Source organism: Schistocerca nitens, chromosome 6 (assembly GCF_023898315.1).
Source record: "Schistocerca nitens isolate TAMUIC-IGC-003100 chromosome 6, iqSchNite1.1, whole genome shotgun sequence".
Lineage (NCBI taxonomy): Eukaryota > Metazoa > Arthropoda > Insecta > Orthoptera > Acrididae > Schistocerca > Schistocerca nitens.
This window is the reverse complement of record NC_064619.1, coordinates 595,946,716-595,969,014: the sequence shown is the minus strand read 5'-3', so window position 1 is coordinate 595,969,014 and position 22,299 is coordinate 595,946,716.

Here is a 22,299-nt window from a genome sequence, read left to right as displayed (position 1 = left end):
GTACAAACCTGTTTTTGCTGTCTTCTGCGGCGCTCTGCGGCACGTTTAATGTTGTTCAGCGCAATGTCAATTATTTCGTGGTGTCGTAATCGACTAGATGTAGGAAATGTTACTAATTCTGTAATTTTGTTTGGTGGTTCAACGTTTTTCAGTATAACAGACGGAGATAACATAGTGGATTCATTTGGAATGGAATTAATTACATCCTGGAATGAGAATATGTATGTGTCCCAATCAATATGTCTTTTGTGGCAGTATATTCTACACAGTTTACCAATTTCTTTCATTAATCTTTCACAAGGGTTCGAAGAAGCATGGTACTTGGATATATAGATCGGAGAAATGTTTCTAGCTCGTAACATGCGTGCCCATATAGCAGAACGAAATTGTGATCCATTATCGGAAATTACTCTCATCACATGCCCTACATGAAATAGAAAATGTTTTACAAATGCTTTCGAAACAGTTTTAGCAGTAGCTTCGCGTAACGGAGTGAAGGTAACAAATTTTGAAGTGAGTTCAACAGCGACAAAGATGTAGCAAAAACCTCTGTTAGTTCTCGGAATTGGACCAAAAATGTCTACTGCGGCCATATGTCTTAATTTAACAGGTATAATGGGATATAATGGAGGAATGTGTGAAGTGGTGTCTGACTTAGCTTTCTGGCAAATTTTACATGACGCTAAAACTCGTCGTATACGTTTTTGCATGTTGGTAAAATAACAGTACTGTCTCAGTATAAGAAAACATTTTCTTGCTCCGTAATGTGCATAACTTAAATGAGTGTACCAGATTAATTTGTTAACCAGTTCGTCAGGAATGCATAATAACCAATTGTTGCTGTCAGGATGAGAGCGGCGAAATAGAATGTCATTGCGTACAGTGTAGTGGTTTCTAATCGTAACATTATTCTTATCTTGCCAAAGGTGTTTAATTTCTTTCCACACGTTTCCTTTATTTTGCTCTTGTGCTATGTCCTGTAATGACGACGAAATAAAATTTTCAAATGCAACTTGCTGAATGTACATGACACTGAAATTTGCTTTGCAGAAGTTGGTTGCTACGTATTGCTGATTGTTGCTGAGAGAACGAGATAGTGCGTCTGCTATAACATTTTGTGTGCCGGGAATGTGAACTATTGTAAAATTAAATTCCTGTAAATAAAGTTTCCATCTACTTAACCTGTCGTGAGTAAATTTAGCTGAAAGTAAGAATTGTATAGCTCTGTGATCTGTGTAAACGGTGGTATGTCTTCCATAAAGAAAATGTCTAAATCTCGTGAAAGCCCAAACATCACATAATGTTTCCAGTTCTGTAACGGAATAATTTCGTTCAGCAGGTGACAAAATGCGACTTGCAAATGCGATGTTTTTAATTACTGTTGAGTCATCTTCTTCAATTTCCTGGAAAATATGTACGCCTAAAGCGGTGTTGGAACTGTCGGTGGCAATGGAAAAATTTCTGGTAAGATCTGGGTGCGATAAAAGTGGAGCATTCAACAAAGCATGTTTCAGGTTCACGAATTCAGAATGTGCTTGCTTATCCCAAGACCAAATAGTGTTTTTACCTGTTAATTGGCATAAGCTAGGTGTGTCTAAAGCAGAATGATGAATAAATTTGCGAAAAAATTAATTAAACCCAAACAACTGCGTAATTGCTTCTTTGTTGTAGGAACAGTAATGTCACGTAGAGCTTGAAGTTTTTCCGGATCAGGTGCAATGCCTTCTGCTGAAATTACATGTCCAAGAAATTTTATAGAAGTTTTACCAAAATGCGATTTACTGAGGTTAACTGTGAGTCCTTGTGCATGGAAAGTTTGTAACAGACGTTCAAGAATCATATTGTGTTCAGACCAGTTAGCTTCTGCGATAAGAATGTCGTCTACGTACGTCGTAATTCTGTCCTTCAGTTCTGTCGGAAGTATTTGGTAAACTAATTAATTGATCTTTAATTCCGCGCTGTGTCGTCTTCGACCAGTACGCTGACAGAAATGCATTCTGAAATTCTTCTACTGAATAACATTGTCTCGCGATCGGTCTCATACGTTTTGCCGGTTCGCCTTCCAAAAAACTGCAAATAAACTCAAGTTTATGTGTTACGGGCCAAGTCGGTGGAAAAGCAAAGCTAAATTGTTGTATCCAATCTAGCGGATGAATCTGTGTTCTGTCATTTTTAAACACTTTAAATTTTCTTACTGACAGAAAATGTTTGTAATCAAAATTATCGTCTCTGTATGATGGAACAGGATCAGGATTGTAAGAAAATCAATTTGTATGCGTCTGTTCAGAATCTAAGTCGTATACTCTCTGTTGATTACCTAAATTCTACGCACTGCGTGAGTCTGGCAAATGTTCGAAAAGTGGCGTGTGCTGTGATGTGTTATTAACTGAAATACTTTTCATCTCTGTTACTTCTTGTTGTAAACTTGACAACTTTCTACGCAACGTGTTATTAGACGAATCGATCTCATTAATTGTCTGCTGTAAATTTTGAAATTCAGGTGTTTGGTTAAATGAAACCGGTGAAGTATCGTCTGATTTGTTGTCATTATTACTTTCAATAACGTCAATACGACTGGCCAATTCATCACATTTTTCAGTCAGTATTTTTACCTGATCATCGGTTTTAGAATCAGAGGCATTAATCTGTTTTTGCAACTTACGTGTAGTTTCGTTCAGTTTTTTAACGTCAGCTTGAATTACATCGGAATCCTGTGTTAGTTCTAATTGTTCGAATCTGTCTGTCACTATCTGAATATCTGCTGTGTGTGTATCTGTTTTTGATTTAAGGTCAGAAATCTCATCACGTAATTCCGCGTTCAACTGTTCGATGGTATTAATTTTGTCCGATACCGTAGCAATATTGTTGTCTACATATGTTTTTGCCTTCGCAAACATTTTACGTTTGTCTTGCTGTCTCGGTGCTGTGATTGTTTCTATTACTTGTCGTTTTACTTCATTTTGATCCTGTATGAATTTTCGGAAACGCGTATCACTGTTTTGTATGTGAAGACTAAGACGTTCGTTAATTTGAGAGTTCTGTTGGTCGAATTTCGCGTCAATCTTTTCATCCATTGTCCGCGAAAGTTCTGCTGTCATTGCTTTAAATTCGTCGCGTAATTGTGTAGCTTTTTCAGAGCATTGTTTGCCGACTGTACTAATTTCCTCTCTAAGTGTTTCTGTTGTAGCTGTTTGCATATCTCTTAATTCTTGAGCAACCGATCTAATTTCTTCGCTATTTTTCTTTCAACAAGCCTCAATTTCCTCGCGTAACTGTTCCTTGGTATCGTGACACTGCGCGGCAACGTCTCTAATTTGTTCACTAAGCTGCCTGGAATTGTTGTCTAATTTTTCATTTAACTGTTTGGAATTGTTGTCTAATTTTTCATTAAAGTATTGTTTGAGTTTTTCGTTATCTTGTTTGTTATCTTCACTCTGTTGTCTGACCTGTTCACTAAGTTGTTTGAAATTTTCTTTAAATTGTTTGTTATCTTCACTCTGTTGCCTGGCCTGTTCACTAAGTTGTTGTTTGAAATCACTATTTTGTAGCAATATTGCCATAATTTGACCCTATCTAACATTATCTACTCCATTCTCTGTACTGTTTGACAGTGTATTTGCATTTGTCGCGTATTGTGTGACCATTTGGTTATTCTGTACTTTACAAAAAGGTTTATCAGTCGGATGTACACTGTCAGACTTTATTTCGGAATTAAATGAATCCGTCGTACTTTGTGTATCCTGTTCATTTTCGTTAGACAAATTTGTGTGTTCGTCACGTGAATTTAGTAAACCGGTTGTGTTAAGCTGGGCAGCGCTCATTACAATAGAGCGTCCCGCGTCATCGATTGTCGTCAAATCAACAGACGACATAACCGAGTTCGTTTGTTCATCATTAAGACAAAAATCATCATTAGTGGTTGGAATTCATTGATTGTCAGTGAATGCAGGATTGTCATCATTACACTGCCTGTCACAAGTGCTATCGGTGAAGTTGTTTAAGTCGGTAGTCTCATTCATAATACCTTGCGATACACTATTCACAGTCTTTCGCGGCATTTTTACAATAGTCAAAATTATCCACAAAACAAATGAGCACAATGCAAAAACAACAAACACAAATACAACAGAGCAAAGAATTGCCGATGATCGGAGGAAAGAAATTCACAAATTAGTAAAAGCGTTGCGCCAAATGCTAATTATATTTATGCAAATAAGAGCAGATATCTGACTACGTTTCAGAAGATTCTCAACGAAATACGATCCTGGACCGGATGTCGCCAAGTGTAACTTCCCAAGAGAAATTTTCTGAAGGGACAATATTTTGAATGTCAATGATAATCGTGCTAAGTGTAACCTCCCCACAAAAATTTCTAAAGGACAATATTTTGAATGTCTAGTGTAACCTCCCCAGAGAAATTTGAAAAGACAATAGTATAACCTCCCAGCAATTAAATTTAAAGACAATGACAATTAAAATGAAAAATAATAGCAATCTGACCCAAGTGTAAGCTCCCCACAAAATGAAAGTCAATTCAGTGATAATAAAATCTCAGTGACAATGAAAACGCAAATAGACCGAAATGTCGATCTTAAGCCCTGTTCACTAATTAAACTGAAATTCTTACCTCAGTAAAACTGCATCTGCTCTTATTTTTCGCCATAGCTTGGAGGAAATGCATCGCAAACATTGCTTGAACTTAAGTAAATTTTTCTTTAAAGGGAATGGAAGGCAAATATTCTTTCAATAAAATGTTTGTTTTGTTAAAGTGCTTGGTTTGAAAACAAAAATTATTATTGGGACGATTCTTGAGCAAATTAGTTACAGTTTATTTACATTACATTATCAGATGTGCGCAATGCTGCTTCATTACCTTATTAAAAAATATACCTTGTCGTGAATCTTGACCAGAGTGCCATGTCGACGCCCGCCGACTCCTCACACACAACTGCCGACTCCCTACATGCAACTGAACTCTCTCGCAACTCGACCGCAACTGCCCTACTGCGACTCGACCGCAACTGCACTGAACTCTCGCGCAGTCAAGCGCAGGCTAGGAACGACAAATAGCTCTCTGGTCAGAGACTCTGCAATGCCTCGCCATCGCCGCCACACAACATACGTGTTTCAAACCTCATCAAAATTTCTCGGTGTAGTGGGAGTTCAATAAATAATTTCTGAGGTATTATCGGGCACATGATTCTTAGTCAATAATATTTAAAGGAAAATTTATTGATGTGATAATTTAATTCAAATTGTAACATTTTCAACTCTCAGGTTTACCATAAACTATGTCAGTAACGGAGGGGACCATTTTGTACCTGTCATTCTGGTTTCATTACCAAATCAACTTCTTGATCCATACAGATGGCAGGTACCACAGCCGTATCTGGAGCCACCAACCCTTCTTGTAGATTTTGTTCTTCTGTTTCTTATAGTTCTTGAGCTTAAATCTCCAGCCGTTACTACTGGTGTGTTTCTCGTTGCTGATGGACTGTTCTTGAATTGTCTTTATTCGGGTTCTTTCTAGGCAGCATAGATCCCAAAGAATTAGAAATTTAGTCTCATCCGGAGATTTCTAACCGTTGCCGAATATGTTGCTGCAGATCATAAGTAGACACTGTGGTCCTGGGTGGTGTCTGTTTCCTGTGGAAGAGAAAAGCAAGAATGATTATGTCCTTAAGTGGCGTTGTAGAAACTCTGCGTATGCCCCTACAGGTATGTTATGAAAGAGGAATTCCAGCGGGCCCCTCAATCCACTATAACTCGTGACGGTAAGTCCCGTCTTCTTTTTTCCTTCACCATCACTAATTGTAATGATTTTACCGCGATAACGAACGTAGGGGCAGATCTTATTCTATTTCTAAGAATGAAAATGGCAAGTTTTAGTACAGGGCTTCACAACATACGTGCTCGCGGAGCAAGCTGTGAGCAGCAAGGCGCGAGCACGGAGCAGCGCGAGCACGCTACCCCCACTACCGGACCAGAGCGGAGAGTGGGGAGAGTCACGTGGGGCAGACAACAGCTGCCGCCAGTCAATGTAAGTCCGCGGCCACCTGCAGGGATATCACTCACGAATTATTACTGCGACAAATGAAACAAATAAAGGAGAATGTACACGTGCCACATAACTTTATTAGCTTAGTGTATGCTTCTACCATCTGTAGACACTGAAACTAAAGAATTCCGCCGGCCGAGGTGGCCGAGCGTTTCTAGGCGCTACAGTCTGGAACCGCGCGATCGCTACGGTCGCAGGTTCGAATCCTGCCTCGGGCATGGGTGTGTGTGATGTCCTTAGGTTAGTTAGGTTTACGTAGCTCTAAGTTCTAGGGGACTGATGACCTCAGCAGTTAAGTCCCATAGTGCTCAGAGCCATTTTAAAGAATTCCACGACAATCCTATATTTTCAACACTTTCTTCAACACTACTTAAAATATCACCTCCGGTTGTAGTGTTCTTCATGGCTACTACATCGAGGAGCTCCTCCCTCACCAGAAGATCTCTATTAACACCTCTAATAAATATGGCAAGGTGCGCTGTTCCAGTGATATCAACACTTTCGTCCAGAGCTAGAGAATACGCCATAAAATCTTTACAGATATTTGCAAGCTGGCTCTGGACGTCGTCTGCCATGTCCTGTATGCGACACATAATGATCATGTTAGATAATGGCACAATCCGAAACTGTTCAACTTGAGATGGACACAAATGTTCCGCTGCAACTACCAAACATTCCTTTATTAAATCGCCATCAGTTAAGGGGCGCAGGGATTTTGCTAAAAGCAAAGCAATTTTGTAACCCACTCTGAGAGCTGCCTCAGTTGATTTTTCTTCATCGTCCAGATCTTCTTCGGATAGCTTCCTTTTAAGTTTAATAACTTCCTGTGCCGGCCGCGGTGGTCTAGCGGTTCAGGCGCTCAGTCCGGAACCGCGCGACTGCTACGGTAGCAGGTTCGAATCCTGCCTCGGGCATGGATGTGTGTGATGTCCTTAGGTTAGTTAAGTTTAAGTAGTTCTAAGTTCTAGGGGACTGATGACCACAGATGTTAAGTCCCATAGTGCTCAGAGCCATTTGAACCATTTGAACCCAACTTCCTGTGCACGATCTGGTCAATCACATTTTGCACGTCCGTAGTCTTTCGCGTGGTACGACATATAATGTCGCTGCAAATTAAATTTCGTAAAAGAATGCAGCGTTTTGTGACATACTAAACATTTGGCAACACCATCTTTTTCTGTAAACAGATACAATTCCCCCCAATTGGGGTTGAACTGCGGAAGAATGGTTGGGGTTACACAATGGCCACTTCACATGATTCTTAACCAGCGAAGTGACTGTTAAGAGCTGATCGTAGTACTTTAAACGTTACACAGTCGGCGCGAATTCAATAGGCATGCTGCGGCCCTATTCAAACGTGCGCGCGCATTTCCCCTCCCTCCCCTCTCTCCCTACTCCACGACCTTGCAGCTGCTCGCAAGCACGTGCCTGAGCAGACGCGAGTACTCGCGTTCAAAACCGGCCAGTTGTTAAGCCCTGTTTTAGTATATGTTACTGTTCTTTGTAATACATATGTATAAACGAATCCTGGATAAATTTTAGAACACAGAGTCTACGGATAAACTGATTCAGGAAATTGAGGATTAGGATACCTGTAAAGGAAATGTTTAGTATTAGTCCCGCAATGGGCTCACAATTTGTCTGAGTGTAACTATACGGTTAATCGATATTAATGCAAATAAACTACTGTGAGCGTAACATGATTATAAAATTATATGCTGATGCAGCTACCTCATCGAATCACGCAGGGTGGCTGGAGCGATAGCCCACAAAACATTTATAACTTTTAAGATTATTTCGTGGAAATGCTCTCGTTCATTCTGTAATGGCTAACCCACCTCCCACTGAATAGTCGTTATCAATAGCCGATAAATGATTCATAGCCGATGACTGCTTCAGATGAAGCTCCTACTAGAGGACATATTAATTGTTTCTGACACATTTTAGAGCTATACGGACTAAGCAAATTGAAGCAGTGTTCATCATGGAGACTTCAGACATTGTGACACTTTGATTTCGAAGAGTTTCGGCATTCTAGTCGGGGGACATAGATAATGAGCGTGATAATGAGCGTGGGTGACTATGCTTTCGTTTTCTAAAAGCTCGAGGTGAAACATCATGGTTCAGTAACCGATTAGGATCGAGCAGAGTCATTATAGCTCAAGAAAATTTTATTGACACCCATCACGCCTTAAGAACAGACTAGGATGAAAAAATAGTCCTTATATGCAGAATTATCTAGACATGTACATCATCTGAAAGTAAAATGCAAGCAGCTGCAAAGGACAGCGATGCAGGGAGGCTGCCTACGTACTCGGCATCCGCTGTTCGGTGGAGCCCTTGTTCAGCTGATTGCACACTGCCATATTTCCTTGGAGTGCGGTCGTGCCGGTAACCTATGCCATATCCGAACAAGTGTATCCTATTAGCAGACAGTTATTTCCAGAATGATGTTAGTTATTAACAAATTATGTAATGGAACGCACAATCCATGACAGAGAGCTCAATTGATCTCGTACCCTTGGAATAAAGCAACTCATGTGACCAGAGGTGATACATCGTATCACCTGTCGTTCCTCGGACTTATGAAGTATGTGGGCCTCTGTTTAGGTAAATATTCATTTTCGTAATTATTCATGGAAACAAAAAGGTTCGAAACACAGCAACACAGTCCGAATGGAATGGATGTATCGCATGTAACAGCCGATCAACCAACAATTCTTCAGTTAAATCAGTGAGAGTCAATGGCCCAGGTAAATTCCTCGAGAGCAGCTCAGTAAGAATGGCTGTGAGCACTATGGGACTAAACATCTGTGGTCATCAGTCCCCTAGAGCTTAGAACTACTTAAACCTAACTAACCTAAGGACATCACACACATCCACGCCCGAGGCAGGATTCGAACCTGCGACCGTAGCAGTCGCGCGGTTCCGGACTGAGCGCCTAGGCTCAGTAAGAAATTAATATAATATACATTATGTCACCAAAAGTTTCCGGATACCCGCAAAAATATACGTTTCTCATATTAGGTGCATTGTACTGCCACCTACTGCCAGGTACTCCATATCAGCGACCTCAGTAGTCATTAGACATCGTGAGAGAGCAGAATGGGGCACTCCGCGGAACTCACGGACTTCGAACGTGGTCAGGTGATTGGGTGTCACATGTGTCACACGTCTGCACGCGAGATTTCCTCACTCCTAAATATCCCTAGGTCCACTGTCTCCGATGTGATAATGAAGTGGAAACATGAAGGGACACGTACAGCATAAAAGTGTACAGACCAACGAGTACAAGTCGATCTCGTCTGTTGAGTCACAGAGACCGTCGATAGTTGAAGAGGGTCGTAACGTGTAATAGGCAGACATCTATCCAGACCATCATACACGAATTCGAAACTGCAAGTACTATGAGAGTTAGGCAGGAGGTGAGAAAACATGCATTTCATGGTCGAGCGGCTGGTCAGAAGCCACACATCACGCCGGTAAATGCGAAACGACGACTTGCTTGATGTAAGGAGCGTAAACATTGGACGACTGAACAATGGAAAAACGTAGTGTGGAGTGACGAATCACGGTACACAATATGGCGATCGGATGGTAGGGTATGGGTATGGCGAATGCACAGTGAACTCCTCTGCCTGCGTCTGTAGGGCCAACAATAAAATTTGGAGGCGGTGGTGTTATGGTGTCGTTGTGTTTTTCAAGGAGCGAGGGCTTGCACCTGTTGTTTTGCGTGGCACTAACACAGGACAGGCCTACATTGATGTATTAATCACCATCTTGCTTCCCACAGTTGAAGAGCAAATCGAGGATGGCGTTTGCATATTTAACACGATCGCCGGCCCGTGTGGTCGTGCGGTTCTAGGCGCTTCAGTCTGGAACCGCGTGACCGCTACGTTCGCAGGTTCGAATCCTGCCTCGGGCATGGATGTCTGTGATGTCCTTAGGTTAGTTAGGTTTAAGTAGTTCTAAGTTCTAGGGGACTGATGACCTTAGAAGTTAAGTCCCATAGTGCTCAGAGCCATTTGAACCATTTTTAACACGATCGAGCACCTGTTCATAGTGCACTGCTTGTGGCGCATTAGTTACACGACAATAACATCGATGTAATGGACTGCCCTGCACAGAGTCCTGATCTGAATCCTACAGAACACCTTTGGAATCTTTTGGAAAGCCGACTTCGTGCCAGGTCTCACCGACCGACATTGATTCCTCTCCTCAGTGCAGCACTCTATGACGAATGGGCTGCAATTCCCCAAGAATACTTCCAGCACCTGATTGAAGGTATGGTTGCGAGAGTGGAAGCTGCCATCAAGGCTAAGGGTGGGAAAACACCATATTGACTTACAGCGTTACCGACAGAGGGCGCCACGATCTTGTAAGTCAATTTCAGCCAGGTGACCACATAGTGTACTTAAAGTGTCTAAAGTTATTGTTGGAGGAGACGTCATAAGTGTAACGAAAGGAGAAGCGAGGAATCCACGGATAACGGGGGAAATAGTTGAAGTTACAGAAAGAGAGAGGAAACTATAATCATAAGAATGAGGTACGCAGGCAGTATTATAGGTTGCTTATGAATAAAATTGTCCAAATCTGATTAGATGTGATGAGCATGTAAAGATACTGAGAATAACAGACTTGTAAGTTATGTATGGACCTGCTTGCAGGTAGACTATACGTAAGTTTGGGTAAGTAATATGTAAAATAATTAACCTGATAGATACAGATGTAAATGCTCTAATACATGTAGCGCAAAACTCTAATGGTTGACAGGAACGCATCGAGGGCCTGTGCAAAGAAATGTCGTAGGAGTGTGACAGAAGAGTAAGTTGAGTTGGAAGTGATATAATATGGTCGAAATATGCGGTCTGGGCTTCCCAGACCGATCACTGGTGTCAGCTCAAACGTATGAGTAGGGGTCGATGATACCTCTTCGGAGTTACCGATATCTGCAGTACGCTTATATGAACTGGTCTCAAAAATATGTGAAATCTGTGACTTGCCACCACAGTACCCAAGAATATTTGTGCCTATGTACAGAAGTTGGTATGACAGCTTACCCTTTTAAACTACTAACGAAAACAATGTACAGAAGAATAAAAATAAACCTTTAAGACGTAGTAGACGACGAACGGTTTAAGATACAGAAAAGGTACATTTACACCTACATCTACATGTAAATTACTGCTCTAGAATTCACACATAAGTCTTTGTCAGAGAATTCATAGAACCATTTTCAGACTAATTCTTGACTGTTCCACTATCGAATACCACATGATAGTAGTAATTAAGCTAAGACACGCTTTACTTTATCTTGAATACACTGACGAGTATGTGGGCTCTTGGAATAAAACATTAGCCAATTTGGAGCCTAACTGAAGATTCTTAGTGAATGGCCTCCGATTTGACTAGACGAGAAAATGCGTGTCATCGGAACCTGGAGGAATGTCTAGAGTTCCAGTAGATACCTACAGCCACAACAAGAAAACAAATGACAAAAGATGTTTGGCCTATTGCAATTAACCCAAATGTTATCAAAGAAGGCGGATCCCATCCAATACAAGCCATAAACAGCTGATAATAAATTTTCCTTTTCAACATATCTTCGTTGCTTAACCAATTATGCAACAGGAAGAGGGTGCTATATCACTTACTGCCCAACAGATAGTACTGTAGCGGGAAAAACTGGCACAACGTGTATTAACAAATATGGTATTACGTGGTAGTAAATGTTACCCTCTGAGAGGAGTTAACTAAATTGACCGTGAGTTGGGAATGTGGGTCTCACGGGAGGCGTGTAAGGGATAAGTCCCTGCCGGCCGGAGTGGCCGTGCGGTTCTAGGCGCTTCAGTTTGGAACCTCGTTACCGCTACGGTCGCAGGTTGGAATCCTGCCTCGGGCATGGATGTGTGTGATGTCGGTGGGTTAGTTAGGTTTAAGTAGTTCTAAGTTCTAGGGGACTGATGAACTCAGAAGTTAAGTCCCATAGTGCTCAGAGCCATTTGAACCATTTGGTAAGTCCCTGCGGTGGGGCTATTCATCTGTGTCCTCGATTGCTCAGATGGATGGAGCGCCTGCCATGTAAGCAGAAGATGCCGGGTTCGAGTCCTGGTCGGGTCACACATTTTCAGCTGTCCCCATCAAGGTATATCAACAACACCTGTCGGCAGCTGAGGGGTTCAATTAATTATCATTTATTCTAGAAAAGTTGCACGGTCATCAATGGCATCTGTTCTTTCGAGAACAGTTACTGTCTTCATATATAGTTAAATGGCTACCCGGCCATTGACCTTCGTCTGTGCGAATGCGCACAGGCTGCCTGAACTCTTACTGCCCAACAGATAGTGCTGTAGCGGGAAAAACCAAATATAACACTCTACGGCGTCGTTTGTTGCACTGGCACAACGTGTATTACCAAATATGGTATTACGTGGTAGTAAATGTTACCCTCTGAGAGGAGTTAACTAAGTTGGCGCGAGTACTGAGTGGATGGGCAAATATCTATAAGGTACATTACTATGTAGAATGTGGACAGTTGGGAATGTGGATCTCACGGGAGGCGTGCAAGGCGTAAGTCCCTGCAGTCGCGCTATTCATCTGTGTCCTTGGTGGCTAAGGTGGATAGAGCAGTCCCCATCGAGGTATATCGACAACACCTATCGGCATCTGAGGGATTCTGTTAATTATCATTTATTAATAGAAATGTGTCAGAATTAAGCAATGATTAAGATGTCTGCTGTGGACAGTTACTTCCTTTTTTTCTCCCTTATGCGAATGGAAGGGAGCAATACCTACAAAATAATCCACATAAAATTGTCAGTCTACGAAGCATTATTGGACTTCATGAAATAATATTTTTGTTCTGTTTGATCTTTTACTTAATCTACATTGCATCACAAACATCTGTGGTGGTTTACCAGCAGCTTTACATTTCAAGCGCTAGGAAAAAAATCTCTTCGTATGTTAAAGGGGAAGGGCTCTAGGAGATGTGCTACAAATGCAACAAGTTTTATTCAACAAAACCAAGCAACATCTCGAAATAAAATCAGCTTAATTTAGAGCTAAATTGTCCCTTGTACGACTCACTCGTAGCTTGAGTAAAAACATGAAGACATGGCAAGATACTTTGTGACCAGATGAGTCAACTTCCGACTGTATGATAATTTTTTCAAGTAGATAAATGGGGCACAGGGACCTGGATGTGTGAACCACCACGTCAGCTGTGGTATTTGTCGTTTCGGATTCCGCGTTGATCTGATACCAGTATTAGGACGACCACATAAAGGTAGCCACACTGGTAACGTTTACTGCTGTAGGTTTGACGTAGCTCTTCACTCTAGTCCGTCCCGATCAGTTACTGCTAGCTCTGCGTAACTATTGGAGCCTACATCCATTAGAAGATGCAAGCTGTGTTCAAGTCTATACCTCTCTCAAAATATTTCACATGTTTCACCCCTCACGCACTTCTCTGCAATACAGAATTAACAATTCTTTCTAGTGCCACTGTGTGTCCTGGCAATATATGGCTTTTTTTACTAAAATTGCGCCATGAAACACTTTACCGCCAAATTCTGTTCAGTATGTATTCATCCGCGGCTCTACCCACTCATCTAAACGTCACCATTCTCCTGTAACATCACATTTCAGACACAGCTACTTTTTTCTTATCCGTACTGTTTATCTTCTTTATGAAGATATTACATAATGCTACACTTTAGGGAAATACTCTCTAGTTCTGTCATCCTCAGTTCCTGCCCAAATAGCAAAACCTGTCTACCACATTTCCTAATCAGATTCCCTAATATTCAGTTAATTTAATTCGAATGCGCGACATCAACATTTTTTACTATTATCCATTTTCGGTATCCATTCCGTTCAAGATCTTGCAAGACGTTTACAGGCTCTGGCAAAATTAATATGACATCATCAGAGCTTAAAGTTTCGTTTTCCGTCCCTGAACCTCCACTCCTCTCGGAATTTCTTGTTGTTTTACTGTACTCCTTGACCTATTTCTCACTCACTTCTCAACTACTGTCCTCTTTCATGTCCTTGGACACTTGTAAAAGCAGTCTAAAAACTGCAGAAGTTGAAGATAATCTGTCGCTCATACAGTTAAAGAAATGTGACTATGAACAATATTGCTTGTCGTCCACTCTGATGCCATCGCAAACTTACCGTGCTATTATTTTTCGCTGATGTAAGGAGATGGCATGAAATATCAGACAGCCACTTTAATAAGCACACTGAACACTTCGGGGCTCTGTAACTGATGCGGAATTGCTAACAGATGATCACGTGACACTCCACCATTGTCGTAAGTAATGACAGTGAAGTGTAGGGCTTGGCAAACAATACTCGCGTTCGAACGGGATCGAGATTTCCCGAAACACCGCAGCATCCGATAGAGTATCGAGCTTGTTCGAATTACCACGTAACGTTTGACTCGCACGGAACGAATGCAGGGGATACACAAGAAACTACGAACTTGACACATGCGCCGTCAAAGCAACAACTGTCGTAAAGACATAAAAAAAGCGTAGAAATAAATGTACACGAACCGTATGTGTTTCGCAGACGGATTAAGCATCGTAAAATTTTCTTGTTTTATAGTAAATATTCAATTTCATCTTAGTATCAAGGAGTAAACTCCTTAAATGTAATAACTTCTATGCAATTAATAAGAGAGAATAATGCTCCTAGATTGTTCTTCTCTCCCTCTCTCTTCGCTTGTTTCTTGTAATAGGAAGCAGACGTATTGTACCGCGGAAATAATGTAAGCATTTGTAGCGTGTGTACTGTTGACCTTGTTAATATAGTACGTTAAAGTTTATATGTGAATTATTTCGATGTACAGTGAGCCGTCTGTCATGGTCCTTGCACTGAATTGAGTTTTGATAAGACATTTACGGCTCCATAATTTTAGCGGCCGCTGCGTCAACGGACGCCTTTACGAGTCGACCTATAAAGCGGAATCTTAGCGGAAGCACAGCGATCGCCCGCTTTAACATTTAACAAACATTCCTTCACAGCAGTGAGCCGCAGCTGAGAGCAACAATAGTTTTAAGATTATACTTTTCAGCTCACGCCAAAAGCCAGGATTCGATTACCACAGCCTGAATATGATGGTGAGAGGAGTATTCTTAGAGTGTTGTGTGGGACCAAAAAAATTTCAATATTTGAATCCGTGCTCTTAAAGTACAAGTACGCCGAGGCTAATTATAATACTGTTATATTTTCAAGTAATATTCCCGGAAGTAAGTCAATCGATTATGTTTCATGATTATACTTCAGTTGTGAGTTACGTAAAAGTAAAACCAATTTTGAAATAATTTTCTAAAATAGTTAAATAACTGAACCATTAAAATCTCTTTGAATGATAGCTTTCATGTAAAAATCACTTAACAATTTTTGCGTATTGGACCACACTATTACACTCATTCGTGTTTTTAAAGACACCAAATAAATGAGAAAAAATATAAATAAATATACTCCTCCCAAAGAGGAACTTCACACAACAATAAACTATGACTCTGCATAATCTTTACAATTTTGTGAAACAGTGGAGCAAGCAGCGTTGTATCCTGCCGCTGCACAAACTCGTATTGTGTTTAAACAAATTTACAATACGAGGTCTCATACAGTATATATGTATGTATGTACGTAGATGTAAACATTTATGCCGCTTTTAAGTACAGGTAACAGACAAAGTTGAAAATATAGTCCTCCAAAAACAAAAATAAAAAAAATTCTTTGAGTGAAACCGGCATAATATTTTATTTCCTTACGAGAGCTGGTAATGATTAACCAAGTAGGTTGCAAAATAGCAATTCAATCCCTGTTCACACATCAGAATAACTGATAAACACTTTACCAGATTTTAATCAGTTTGAAAACAAGAATGCTACATTCAAATAAAACGCACTTGATTGCGGAACGAGCGAAATCTCGAAAATTACACGCAATCATGATTTAATCTTTTATTTATTTATTACTTGTCGTAGTTATGTGTGACCTGCCCTGTACAAGATATTTCAGTCCCTCTTTCAGAATTATTTTTGTTGTTAAAATCCGCAGTGCATTGAAAATGCGAAGACAAGTTGTCGTCATAGTATCAACAAAAGTAACTAGATCGCAGGCCGATCAAAAGATTGAACAGAATCCGAAATTTCCCGAACTGTGACATAAACAGCTGGAACAGTCCGACGGGGATTGGTGACAGGTGGCCTAGTGACATCAGATCTAAAATCCCAAAACAATTGGTGCATACTGTTTCACCTCAACTCGTGTTCGAATGAACGGTGGCATATAACGCCGTACGTCGTCACAGCTAAGCAATGCAGTGTCCGGTCAGTCTCGAGTTTGCCTCTTTTCACATGATACACGCCATCGAATGTACCGACTCCAAATTGGTGCTTGGGAAGGGGGGGGGGGGAGCTACATTCAGGTCCGAGATGTTCCTTTCATTTTTTGGAATGTTTTCCGTAATATAACTAGGGGACACATATTTTTGTTGCCGTGAATGACAACCAGAATGTATATTTAAACATTCTCGGTTGTCAAGGGTTGCTATTCCTTCTATGTACTGCATGGCCACAAAGAGTGGGTTCACAGTGAATTCTAATAAATTCTGATAAATATTCAATATTCTATAAAGATTAGCAAGTAAATAACTAACAATAAAATAAATTCTTATAATTTCTTTCCGAACTGAATGATGACTCTGTCTGAAGAAGAACGAGTGGAGTTGCTACTTTTAAGTAGACAAGAAGTATGGTAGTATCGAAAAATTGCGGAAGAATCTATTCTTCGATACTGTCATCGTGAGCCTATTTGTTTTACAGGCGTCGGGAAATTAATCAGCAAGTTTAAAGAAACCGGCAGTCTGTCGCTCAAATCACGTTCCGGAAGACCAAAGACATCAGACGAAACGAAAGAGGTGTTGTGGCGAAGGTTTATGCTAGCCCAAAGAAATCGCTTCGTCGGTCATCAACGGAGTTTGGTGTTCCAAGGTCAACCATCCACAAAACCGTGGTAGTGGAGAGGTTTCATCCGTACAAATTACAGAAATTGCATCACTTAAATGAAGATAACCCCAATAGAGGCAAGCAGATGTTGAATGGTTTGGAAATAAATTGGATGAAAATATCAGTTTTACTTAAGACTGTGTGTTGTTCAGTGGCGAAGCTGTGTTTTATGTTAATGGTGAAGGGAACGGACAATATCTTCGATACTGGTGTCAAGGCAATCCACATGGGATGAGTCCATCCAAACAGCAGGACTGCCAAAAGGTGATGGTGTGGTTTGTGGAAAGGCCAAGTGCTAGGGTCTTTCTTCTTTGATGTACATGTAACATGTGAGACTTGTCGGAACACGTTGAGGGACAAACTGGTGCCTCAAACTGAGCGTCTGGAAGACAGACTTCCAGACCGGTTTCAGCGGGATGGGGCCCTGTCCATTTTGTTACAGCTGTTACAGATTGGTTGAATAACAATTTTGCTCACTAGATTGGGAGAAGAGGTCATGTACAGAGGTAACCTTGTTCGCCAGACCTTCCTCCCTTTGATTTCTTTTGCTGAAAGTGAAAGTTTACTCGCTGTAGATTACAAATTTAAACCACCTGACAGAACGCATTACCAGTCAGTGGGCTAAAATCGACGGTAATTCAGACCTGTTCCATCGAGTTCACCTTAATCTTGCAGAATGTATCAAATTTTGCATTGAAAAGCATGGAGATCATGTTGAAAACGTTATTTATTAACTTTAAGGTGACCAGAATGAGCTCTATTATTATTTGTTAGAATATCCAGAAAGATCCCTACGGTTCTAAACATCCCTAGGTCCAATGTTCCCGATGTAATGGTTTCATGTAGGGTTTAAATACACCAAATTATTCCCCAATTTTTGCCTACAAAACCATATTTTTCAACATAATTTCTGTTAATTGCGACGGTCTTACGCGACCTTCCTTGGAGGGTCTGTATGGTACCACTCTAGGAGTCTTGCTGGATCAATCACCTCCCCACCATCCCAGTACTGCTTCCCGGAGTGCAACCTTCATTGGCCCCAAGAAGATGCAACTTAGGAAGTGCGAGATGCAGGCGATAGGGTTGATGAGGAAGAACAGTCAGCCGGCCTTTGTGGCCGAGCGGTTCTAGGCGCATCAGTCTCGTACTGTGAGACCGCTGCGGTCGCAGGTTCGAATCCTGCTTCGGGCATGCATGTGTGTGATGTCCTTAGGTTAGTTAGTTTTACATAGTTCTAAGTTCTAGAGGACTGATGACTTCAGATGTTAAGTACCATATTGCTCAGAGCCATTTGAACCATTTTTGAAAAACAGTCCATTGAAGTTTTATGAGCTCTTCTGGGGTGCGCAGACTTTTTTGAGGCACTGCGTTGTCATGGAGAAGGAGCTGGTCCTTTGCATTTTTATGACGATGAGCACGCTGAAGTCGTCTTTTCAATTTCCTAAGGGTACCACAATACACTTCGTGGTTGATTGTTGCACCATGATGGAGGACATTAAACAGAATAAACGCTTCAGTGTCCCAGAAGACCTGTGCCGTGAGTATGCTGGCTGAGAGTGAGGTTGTGGACTTTCCCTTCGGAGCAGAAGTGGTGTGGCACCACTCCAGGGAATACCATTTTGTTTCCGGATCGAAATGATAACCACATGTTTCACGCCCGTGACGATATTCGATGAAATTTGTCACAATCAGCCTCGCAATTTCCGAGAAATTTGGCACAGATGGTACTTCGTTGCACTTTATGTTATTCGGAGAGAACCCTGTGGGCATCAATCTCTCATTACTGCAATTGGTGGACGAGTGTGTCAGCATTACTAAAAGAGACGTTCACCAGTGGAGAGAACTAGTTGACTATGATCGAATGAGAATTTCAGCAAGTTCCAACGCTGCAGGAGTCATAGCTGTGTGCGGCAGGCCACCAGCGGGAGATCGGACAGAGTGATACACTATGTGATCAAAGTATCCGGACACCGACAAAAACATGTTTTTCATATTAGGTGCATTTTGCTGCCAATTACTGCCAGGTACTCTATATCAGCGACCTCAGTAGTCATTAGACATAGTGAGAGATCAGAATGGGGCGCTCCGTGGAACCCACGGACTTCGGACGTGGTGAGGTGATTGGGTGTCACTTGTGCCATACGTCTGTACGCGATATTTTCACACTCCTAAATATCCATAGGTCCACTGATTCCGATGTGATAGTGAAGTGGAAACGTGAAGGGATACGTACATCACAAAAGTGTACAGGCCGACCTCGTCTAATGACTGACAGAGGCCGATGATAGTTGAAGATGGTCGTAATGTGTAATAGGCAGACATCTATCCAGACCATTACATTCGAATTCCAAACTGCATCAGGATCCATTGCAAGTATCTAAGCACTCTGCGTGGTGTCTGTTGTTCTATATCGTGTCTCCCTACCACTTTCGCGCAACGACGCTCTGAGCGTGTTTTTTAGGGAATTGACTAGTTTGAACCTGGGACCTGTTGCTGGTAAGGAGACGCCAGACCACACATGACATGTAGAATTCAGAAGAGTTCAGTGAGACTAGCGATGATATAACCAAATACTTAATGATTTCAGCGTCAGCTCCACTGCACTCTCTGTAAAAGAATCTTAATACTAACTAAATTTAGTGGAAGGGGTTCAAGGCTTTCCTATTTTTAGTTAGCTGGTAAAATAACGTCGAAAAGGCAGTTAAGTTTACCATTGGAAATTTTATTCTACTCACAAAACATTGTTTATAAATTGCACTATTGATAAAAGGAAATGTTTTAATACAGGATGGTAAAAACCAACTGCGTTCAACAAAAGTGTGAACGAATATTCCCTGAGTTAGTTTCCAAGTTCTACAATGGATCGAAGGATGACCTATGCCATATCACATCTATAATCTAGGTTTAAATTAAGTTTCACAAGAGAGAAAACTATCAAAATCGTCTACAGTGACCCTCAGTTATCTTTAATTACTTATCTAACTTGTCGTAAATTACAGTGGCTGATGTGGCTTCTCAATAACTAAATAACAGAAAAATCATCGCGTTTCGGATTTTACTTCAAGTGGCAAATGTGAACACCATGAGCTTTAATTGACGATCGACACTAGTATTACGTAAAGAGGGGTGTAACAGATGAGACTTCTGCAGCTCTGAGTGAAGCTTTATGCGCTGTTATGCGGCATCGCGTGCGTTCATTAACTTGTCGGTGTTCGTCAGGGGGCGGCGGACAGCACAGCTCCGCTCACCTCGCCGTCTCGGAAGGAACTGCTCTCTAACTTCTCCTTACTACAATTTACCGAAGTTGGTTTAAAAAAAAAACACTATCTGGCTGTGTTTTCATCTGACCAATCAGGGTCTCAATGTTAACCTTAAGCTCCGCCTACAAAAATTCTGTATATCCAATGAGAAACGTTATACTTTTCGTGGTGGGGCAATGTTTTTTAAAGTTTGCAACGTAACAGAGACGCGAAAAAGTCTCACGCTAAGACTTGCAGCTGGTGTGGTCCTTTTAGCGTTATCGTAAGATCTATACTGTTCTTCAGGAGGGCTCTATCTTTTAACATGGGCTGTGGGGTGGTCCTAACGTAACAAAGACGCGAAAAAGTCTCACGCTAAAACTTGCGCGTGGTGTTATCCTAGCGGTTAGTTGGTGACGTGGGTGTCCGTCCGTCCCTTATCATAGGGCCTTCCAGCTTAACACGGTTCTGCTCTCGGCTTCTGTTCTCGTTTCTCCCCTCGTAACTGCGTCTGTCTCATGGTGGGAAGGTATGACATGCATTTAGGCATTCTTGTGTTAAGTCTGTGGTATTCCATTTGCCCACTCGTTACTCGTATTACTTTGGTTAATTTAATGTCACGATTTATTCGGAGCTATGTGACATACTACTGGATTTGCTTATCATGTCAGGGTTTTCATGGAAGGTGTTGGATTTTCCTGACACCTTACAAGTAGTATGAGAGTTAGGGGGGGGGGTGAGAAAACTTGGATTTCATGGCCGAGCGGCTCCTCATAAGCCACACATCACGCCGGTAAATGCCAAATGACGCCTCGCTTGGTGTAAGGAGCGTAAACATTGGACGATTGAACAGTGGAAAACGTTGTGTGGAATGACGAATCACGGTACTCAATGTGGCGATCCGATGGCAGGATGTGGATATGACGAATGCCCGGTGAACGTCATCTGCCAATGTGTGTAGCGCCAACAGTACAATTCGGAGGCGCTGGTGTTATGGTGTGGTCGTGTTTTTCATGGAGTGGTCTGGCACCCCTTGTTGTTTTCCGTGGCAGTATCACACCACAGGCCTGCGTTTCTGTTTTAAGCACATTTCAAGAGGAATTTGGTTATGGCGATTACATCTTTCAACACGATCGGGCACCTCTTCATAATGCTCGACCTGTGGCGGAATGGCTACTCGACAATAACATCCCTGTAATAGACTAGACTGCACAGAGTCCTGACCTGAATCTGTACAACACCTTTGGGATCTTTTGGAACGCCGACTTCGTGCCAGGCCTCACCAACCGACATCGATAACCCTCCTCAGTGCAGCACTCCGTGAAGAACGGGCCGCCATTCCCCAATAGATCTTCTAGAACTTGATTGAACTTAGGCCTGCGAGCGTGGAAGTTGTCATCAAGGCTAAGGGTGGGCCAACAAAATGTTGAATTCCCGCATTATCGATGGAGGGTGCCATGAACTTGTAAGTCACTTTCAGCCAGGTGTCGTGATACTTGTGATCACATACTGTAGCTCTCTGCTTGGAACGCACTCGCGTTACATATGCCATTCGGAAGGTTGCGTATAGAGCCACCTCTATCCGAAATCCATGACACTGTAGGGGCTGAAGCGGGAATGTTTTACGATATCCCACAACAAATTCCGCATTTTTTCAACTGAAACTAGCCGAAGGAGAAAATTGTGTTTCGTTACTTACTGAACGCCTCTCCTTTATTACTTCACAACAAATGTTTGTTATGACCATTTGTTATGCAACATTATTGATAACTATACTATTATGTGTGTAGGAGCTACTGTCTGATTTTAGGAAACATGTTTCGCTTTTTACATAGGCATAAATTATCGCCCATATTATGATTGCCCTGGTGGGAAAACCCATACAGGTATATAAATGCTTTTCCATCCAGCTGAGATATAATAAAACTGATATCAATAGTTGTGGATATCCAATGCCCAAGATAAATAGCATATCGCC